The sequence below is a fragment of the Dasypus novemcinctus genome, chromosome 10 (genome assembly GCF_030445035.2).
Source record: "Dasypus novemcinctus isolate mDasNov1 chromosome 10, mDasNov1.1.hap2, whole genome shotgun sequence".
Classification (NCBI taxonomy): Eukaryota; Metazoa; Chordata; class Mammalia; order Cingulata; family Dasypodidae; genus Dasypus; species Dasypus novemcinctus.
This window is the reverse complement of record NC_080682.1, coordinates 10,175,117-10,183,227: the sequence shown is the minus strand read 5'-3', so window position 1 is coordinate 10,183,227 and position 8,111 is coordinate 10,175,117. Positions and strand designations below refer to the sequence as shown.

At 53.2% G+C, this 8,111-nt stretch overlaps 1 long non-coding RNA gene across 1 annotated transcript; it reads right to left on the bottom strand.

Annotated features, from left to right (window-relative positions):
• Positions 1-1,394: 1,394 nt before the first annotated feature.
• LOC131279982 (uncharacterized) lies at positions 1,395-7,375 on the bottom strand. The gene is made up of 2 exons (XR_009187514.2): positions 6,926-7,375; positions 1,395-3,403 (listed from the first exon to the last, which is right to left on the bottom strand). It is a non-coding gene; the product is annotated as an uncharacterized lncRNA (long non-coding RNA).
• Between the last annotated feature and the right edge of the window lie 736 nt (positions 7,376-8,111).

The following is an 8,111-nucleotide window of genomic DNA, read 5'->3' as shown; positions in this document are numbered from 1 at the left end:
AATAAATCATGATGCACCCAGACGGTGGGTACTCCCCGGGCTTAAAGAAGAATCTGGAAGCTCTATATGTACTCACAGGAAACGAGTTCCAAGAAATAGTGTTAGTGGAAATGACCAGGAGCTACAATTTTTTTTTCAAGGATGCACAGGCACAAAGACAAATCTGTGGAAGGCAGGGTGATGGGTGGGAGAGCCAGAGACAGAGCTGCCTTTGGGGGCCTGGCTCCCAGAGGCAGTCTGGTCAGGCCAAGGGGTATGCCAGAAAAGGCTTTGCGGTTTGTTGTAGAGCCCTGCTCCAGGTCTTCCCAGCTGCACGAAGGCCTGTGCTGGAGGAAAACCACCAGCCCCTTAAATCTCTGGCTGCTGGAGGTCAGGGGAACACAAACCCAACAGCGTTGGTTAGAACAGGGCCGGGGGTTGGGGGCTGCCACCTCAGGCTGGGCCCAGGGCGTCACCCACTTAACTCATGGAAACCACATCGGCCTGGGAGGGGCCGACTTTTTGCGTCTCTTTTCCCCTGTGCCATAAGCAGGGCTAAGAGGAGTTATGTCATTTGTCCCCAGGTCCCACAGTGACAAAACCGGATTGCACCCAGGCCGTCTCCGTTCACAGCCGGAGGCTTATTCTCCACCCGCCTTTTCGTGTGGACTGTAACACGGCAAACTAAAGCACAGGCTGGGAAGCGGATGTGGCTCAACGGATAGCGCGTCCTCCTACCACATGGGAGGTCCAGGGTTCAAGCCCAGGGCCTCCTGCCCCGTGTGGCGAGCTGGCCCACGCACAGTGTAATGTGCAAGGAGTGCCCCCATAGGGGGGCCCCACGCACAAGGAGAGCCACCCCACATGAAAAAAGCACAGCCTGCCCATGGAATGGCGCCCCATACACGGAGAGCTGACACAGCAAGATGGTACAACAAAGAGAGACACAGATTCCCGGTGCTGCTGAGAATGCAAGCAGACACAGAAGAACACACAGTGAACGGACACAGAGAGCAGACAACTGGGGAGGAGGGTGGGGGGCAGGGAAAGGGATAAATAAAAAATAAATCTTAAAAAAAAAAAGAAAAGCACAGGCTGGCATCACTGCCTGGGTCTCATACAGTCCCCTGCTCACAAGCCCCGCAGACAACCTTGGGGGGCCCCAAAGCATCCACTTCCTGGGGGGGGGCTGCTGCCTTGCACGCTTTCCCCATTCCCTGGAGGCACGTCCTGTCTCCTGGTGCTGGGCAGGAACAGGGAGATGGCTGCACCCCGGGGGTGGGGGTGGAGGGGATGGACAACCTCGAGGGACAGAAATGCCCTTCTGCGTCCCACCCTCAGCACTTCTTCCCCTGTTTGAGTTTCCTTGCTGGTCAAGCAAACACCATGCAATCAGGTGGCATAAACAATGGGAATTTATCTTTTAATAAGATTTTATTGAAGCACATCATACATACATACACATTCATAAACAATACATGTATAGTAAAAGTTGTGAACTTACAAAATGAACATGCATATCCTGCCGAGCTCCCACACCCCATCCCACCACCACCATCTGCCACTGTTGTGAAACATTTGTCACCATGACTACCACATCCCCTAGCTTACACTTGGTGTGTTTCCCCCCAGCGCACCTGATTATCATCACCCTGTTATTAGTATCACACACTCTCTGCTGTTCATGAGGGCACATTCTCATATTTGTTACCCACAGTCCTCCTTCTACCTCTGGACCCTCTGCGTCACACAGTCCCACGCTTAGAACAATCCATTCAAAGCGAAACTCGGAAGCGGGCTTCAGGGCACAGTTCCAACTTTTGCCCTCATTTTCCTGTCCTCACAGCCGCTAGCAAGGAGTGAGATTGGAATTCCCGGCTCCTCAGATCGCCCTAGAGGCGGGGAAGCAGGCAGGAGAGAATTCACCAACTCATCAAGTAGCCACACGTCTGGATGTGAAACCTGTAGCTAAAGAAAAATAAGGCAACATACTGAACAAAGATACCAGCCCATTAAGGCTAAGGGGTTGCTCAGTGTCTGCAGACAGAGCCGTAAGCAACTTCCGTGATTTTTTCCCAGCTGCTTCAGAGGCTCTGTTGATAGGGCCGAGAACGATCGCTGCTGCCGTCTTCAGCTGGACTCCCCGGGAAACACTGAGGCAAAGGCCTGGGTGCAGGAGGGTGACTGGGGAGCCCTAGGGCAGGACAGTGCGGGCAGCAGGAGGTGGGGTGCTGAACTGAGACGAGGTCGCAACAGAGGCCTCAGCCCACCCTACGGGAGCTCTGGAGCAAGGGTGGCCCTTCTGCATCAAGGCCGGGGTGCTGAGCCTTTGCACCCCACATCAGCCCCAGGAGGGCGGGTGCCCTGGGTGAGGAGGCACGCTTCAGCGGGGGGCAGTTCCAGAAGGGCTCAGCAGTGGGAGGTTCTGTGTCCTCAAGGGGCCGGGTGTGCCCTCCGGCAGCCACTATGGTCGGTTCACAAACTGGACCTTAAAGCCCCGAGGAGGAAGGTCTTACAACATGGCGACAGCGACAGGCATGTTGAAAACACAGTTTAATCATGTTTTAAAGAACACACTTTGGAAACCTTGACCATCTCGTAGCATCTTTAAGTGAATTTCTTACTGGATCGTTGTAGGGTCACACGCAGTGTGAGAAACACCAGAAGCCCTCCCGGACACCTGGCCCAGTATCCCTCCTTGGCAACACTTTGCAAAATTGGAGTACAGAGTCACAACGAGGATAGTGTACTCATTGGTGTGTGTCTCTCTGTGTGTATTTAGTTCTACACAATTTTAATACGTCTTGTAATATTTTTACCATATAGGGTCTTTTGGCTCTTTTCTATTCCATTTCAAAACACTACTTCCGGCTGCCTTTCCTGGTGACCCACAAATAAACCCTGTGCCCAGGACCAGCTGTGTGAGCCCCCAGGATGGGTGATAAACGGGGGCTTCTCCAGGCCTGCCCCCCTTTCCTTCCCTTTGGCCCCAGCACACATGGATGTCCTCCGCTGACTCGATGGCATGGCTAGGCACGTGCGTTTTACAGCTCTGGCCCCCCCCAGCCGCTGCCCTGGCTGCTCCTGGCAGGAGGCAGCAGTGTCCTCCACTACGGCACAACCCCTTCCTGCCTCGGCCATGGATCAAGAGCCCCTGACCAAGGGGACGGGCGTCCACTAGCGAGGGGGACCTTGCTCGGCTCCTCTTGGTGAGTAAACGTTGTTCCATCCAGTCCCCGGGTGAGTTGTGTCTCTTTGGGTGACCCCGACAGCAGTACTGGAGGGGCTCGACGGCTCAGTGCTGACCCGCTGCTGTGGGACCCCTCCCCTGGGGGTGGTGATGGGTGTCATTTCCCTTGACAGTTCCCACGGGTGACATGACAGTTTCTTTCCTGCCTTCTCTGTGCTCTGCACACTGGACTTCCTGCAATTGAGAGAAGAAAGAGGGAGGCGGATTTGGCTCAACGGATAGGGCGTCTGCCTACCACATGGGAGGTCCAGGGTTCAAACCTAGGGCCACCCTGACCCGTGTGGAGCTGGCCCACGCACAGCGCTGACGCGCAAGGAGTGCCGCGCCACGCAGGGGTGTCCCCCACATAGGGGGAGCCCCACTGTAAGGAGTGTGCCCTGCAAGGAGAGCCGCCCCGTGTGAAAAAAGTGCAACCTGCCCAAGAATGGCGCCACACACACGGAGAGCTGACGCAGCAAGACGACGCAACAAAAAGAGACAGATTCCTAGTGCCGCTGACAAGAATGCAAGCGGACCCAGAAGAACACACAGCGAATGGACACAGACAGCAGACAACTGGGGGGAGAGGGGGAGAGAAGTTTAAATAAATAAATAAATAAATCTTTTAAAAAAAGGGAGAGAGAGAAGAAAGAAGAAAAGAAAGCCGGACTACTCAACAGCAGGACTTGGTCAAGCTGTGTGATTTACTTTACTGGTTACGAGATGAAAAACAATAAATACAACCCCTTCGAGTAACGACCACTGAAGACTGGAGAGGCAGGGACTGTGTCAGGACCCAGGTAACTACAGTCCAAAGCAGACACCACAAATACTATTTTTAAGTGTCTATATATTGCAGATTCTTGTAGAATTCCCACGGGAGTTTCACGTTGCTGGAACAGTAGTCAACACAAGTAATCAATGTTCACTGGCCGCCGGGAGAACGGCACAGCCCACAGGGTTGGTTCATTTATTTATTATTATTTTCTTCATTTTATTTTTTTATGGACCACAGGGTTTAATTCATTGACTATAAATCGGCCAACGAGCTGACGAGCCTGAGCCACTTTCCAGCGCGGGGTTTCTGCCTGTGCTCATGCAGCTTCAGAATCCCATGGACTAAGTCACCAGCAAGGGGATGCGAGAGCCTTCCTAAGGCTCCGGGAAGGCGGGCGAGGGTGTGCGAGCAGCCCACACACTTCCCCAGCCTGCGTGAGCGGCTCTGATTCCAGCACCGGGTAAGAAACCTGACCTCTGCCACGGGGTCATGCTGACTGTGCAGGGTCAAAAAATACCTGTCTTTTCTTAATTCACCCCTACATACTTCCGGATACAGCTCTAAAAATGCGAGCATTTCCTTTATACACCCACAGTGTCATTATCACACCCAAAACAACTCACCAGGAATCTGAGCATCATGTAATACCCAGTGCAAAATAAAATTTCTCCAGTTATCTCAGAAATGTCTTTTGGACCACTGACTCGTTTGAATCAGGATCCAGACAAGGTTCACACAGGATATTTGGTTAATACAATTAATTAAATTTATAGTGGCGAAGGGAGTTCAAGAAGCACAAAGAGTAAGGAGGGAGGGCTGCTGGGAAATTCCACCTCTTGCAGATCCATTTTGGCTACAGACAGCACCTGGCACCTCTCTGAGCTCAGCTTGCACCGCACTCGCCTTCACTCACCTCCCCCACTGGCCTCATCATCAATCCTCAAACACGCCAGCATGACCCTGCCTCAGGGCCTTTGCACCTGCTGTCCCCTCTGCCTGGATTTCTCTTTCCCCAGTTCCCAAATGCTCACTCCCTATTTCACTCATCTGCTCAAATGACACCTCTTGAGAGAGTTCTTCCCAGACCACAAGGGAGCTAAAGAAATTTTCCTCCCATCCCTCCTGCTCTGCTTCTGCTTTTTCAGCCTCTGGACTCGATTCTGTATTTGCACATTGATTGTTTGTTTTCTCTCTTCGGGCCCTGGAATGGAGGCTGCTGAGCTCCGGCTTTGCAGGGTATCCCCAGGGCACATCGCACTCAGTAGGCTGAATGAATGGACACGTAAATGAGTACAGAGAACCAGTCCCAAGTGCTGGGCTCCTCCCAGGGATCAGGATCGTGGGGTGGGCCAGGATGCACCACAATGTGGGTGCGGCCCCAGGGCCACCGAGAGAGCCCCAAGAACCCCTGCTGCCCCCTAAATCTTCACCACCCACTTTCTCCCTCCTCTGGTGCTGCACATGGTGGACCACAGCGCCACCCGACGAAGGCCCACCGCTCGGGGCAGGACCATGTGTCACCTCTCCCGCTGCTGGCCCTTCAGCCGGTGATTCAGGGTGGGCTGTGCCAGGAGGAAGGGACTCCAATCCCACCAACCCGTGGGGGTCCCAGCAATCATGCACCAGGCTTTAAATATCGCCCTCTGATAGCAATAGGTGCAGAAAGAGCATTTGACAAAACTTAACATTTACGATAAAACAAAACAAAACATCACTCGGCAAGCTCAGAACAGAAGAGAACATTCTTAACCTAATAAAGGGTATATACAAAAAAACTGTAACACTGTATCAGGGAAGCAGATGTGGCTCAAGTGAGAAGGCCTCCACCTACCATATGGGAGGACCCAAGTTCGATCCTCGGAACCTCCTGGTCAAAAAAGAAGAGAAAGTGTTCCTGCACAGTCAGCCAGTGCCCACGTGGTGAGCCAAGTGCCTGCGTAAGTGAGTCACGCAGCAAGATGATGACAACAAAAAAGAGATGAAGGGGAGGGTCAAAGTGAAGCTCAGTAGAGACCAGGAACTGAGGTGTTACAATTGACAGGGAAACTCTCTCCACACCAGAGGTCCCCAGGATTGAATCCCTCTGAATCCTAGAGGAGAAAGATGAGAAGACAAAAAAGAGAAATAGATACAGAAGATCACAGAGCAAATGGACACAGACAGCAAAAACAGCAGGGTGGGGATGGGGAAGGGGAAAAATAAATAACTCTTAAAGAAAAAAAAAACAAAAATCACTATATCATATGGTGAAAAACTGAATGCTTTTCTCCAAAGGCAGGGAACAAGACAAAGATGCTCACTTTCACCACTCCTATTCAACACTGTACTGAAGGTTCTAGCCAGTGCAATAAGGCAAGAAAAATAATTAAAAGGCATCCAGACTGAAAAGGCAGATATAAGTGTCCCTATTTACCACCATGATTGGCTACAGAGAAAACCCTAAGAAATCTACAAAAGGCTACTTGAACTAAGAAATGAATTTAACAAAACCACAGATACAAGCATAAAAGTCACTCGTATTTCTATGTTAGCAATAAAATATTGGAAACCGATTTTTAAAAAATATTTCACGTACAAGAACATCAGAAATACAAAACACTTAGATATAAATCTACCAAAACACATCCATATTCTTTATGTTGAAAATTGCAAAATCCAATGAAAGAAGAGAAGACCTAACTAAGTAGAGAGCAATACAGCGTTCATGAATTGGAAGGCTCACTATAATTAAGGCCCCAGTTCTCCAAACCCTGGACCTCAGAGCCCCAGAAGGACTGGCAGAGCCTGGAACGGAAGCTCGGGGACAGAGGTTTTTGGGTTTTTTGTTTTCTTCTGTTTTTTAAGACTGTTAAATGTGCTTTTGGGGGAGGGAGGGAGTTTGAAAAGTAGGTGAGTATATAAATTGCAAACTCCAGGTTCTCTCACTGTCCTCTCCTTACTTGGACTCTCCAGGGCGACCACCACTAGCGGCTCAGCTTGCAGACGGTGTCTTCAGTAAGGACCCTGGAATCCCACCGGCTGGGTTTGCTCCATCATTTACTAGACTGTGACCCCGGCAAGATTCTTGCCACTCGGAGCCTCAGTTTTCCCATGTTCAACGTGAGGCTTAGATGAGCTACTGCGCACAAAGAACTGACCATGTAAAAAGCCCCAAGAGAAGCGAACTTTGTAAGGCTCCCTTCTGGTGTTATCGCCACCCGCTGCGGGCCTGCCTGGGCACTGCCCTCCCCTTTCCGCCCAGTACGCGGTTGCGGGTCTTTCTGAGCACGCCACGCAGCAGCTCCGGCCGCGGGAACCCCTCCGGGCGCGCGCCCAGCTCCGCCCCTGCGCCACCTCCAGCTGCGCGCGCTCCCGCGGGGGTCTGGGCGGGGCGCTGGCCGCGCGTGCAGCAACCAGGAGTCTACCAGCTCTGGGCGGGGCCCGCCAGGAAACCGGACGCCGCGCCGCGCAGGCGCCGTGTCCGCGCCTGGGCGGGGCCAGTGTTCGGGCCACGCCCACCTGGTCCCAGGTGCGCACGCGCGCGCGGCCCCAGCCCCCGCCCCTGCCTCTGCCTTCGCGCAGCAGCCGCGCCATTCCCTTAGGGCTGGAGCCCGGAAGGCGTTTCGCGTGTTTGTTTTCTCGACCTCCTCGAGAGGGTTGGGTCGGAGCCGCGGCGGTGTGTGCCGCGAGCGGTGGGCGTCCCTGCACTCGGGGGTCTGTCCTTCCCTGGCCGAGGACCTGAGGGCAAGGCAGCGGGTTCCCAGCGAGGCAGCGGGTCCCGCGCCCCTGCCAAAGGCCGCAGTGGGCGGCGCCCGCAGCCCCAGAGCGCCAGACTCCGGGCCAGGCCATCCCCGCCTGGCGCCCCCACATCTCCCGGCCGCGTCTCTGTGGAGTTAAAACCTTCGGCACGTCGTGGGATAAAACGCGCGGAAAATCGCCCGCGCAGGCAACGCTGACTCCTCTTTGCTGACAGGCTGAGTTCACAGAGTCCACAGAAATGCAACCTGTCATCTAAATCTGGAGTGTACTGCCGCATCCCTGTGGGGCAGGGGTGATTTTAGTGGGGTCAGAGGCCACATTAAATACCTGCGATCACACTGTTAGAAATATATTCCCTTTCCAGTTTTCTTTCAGCCCCTTTGATTA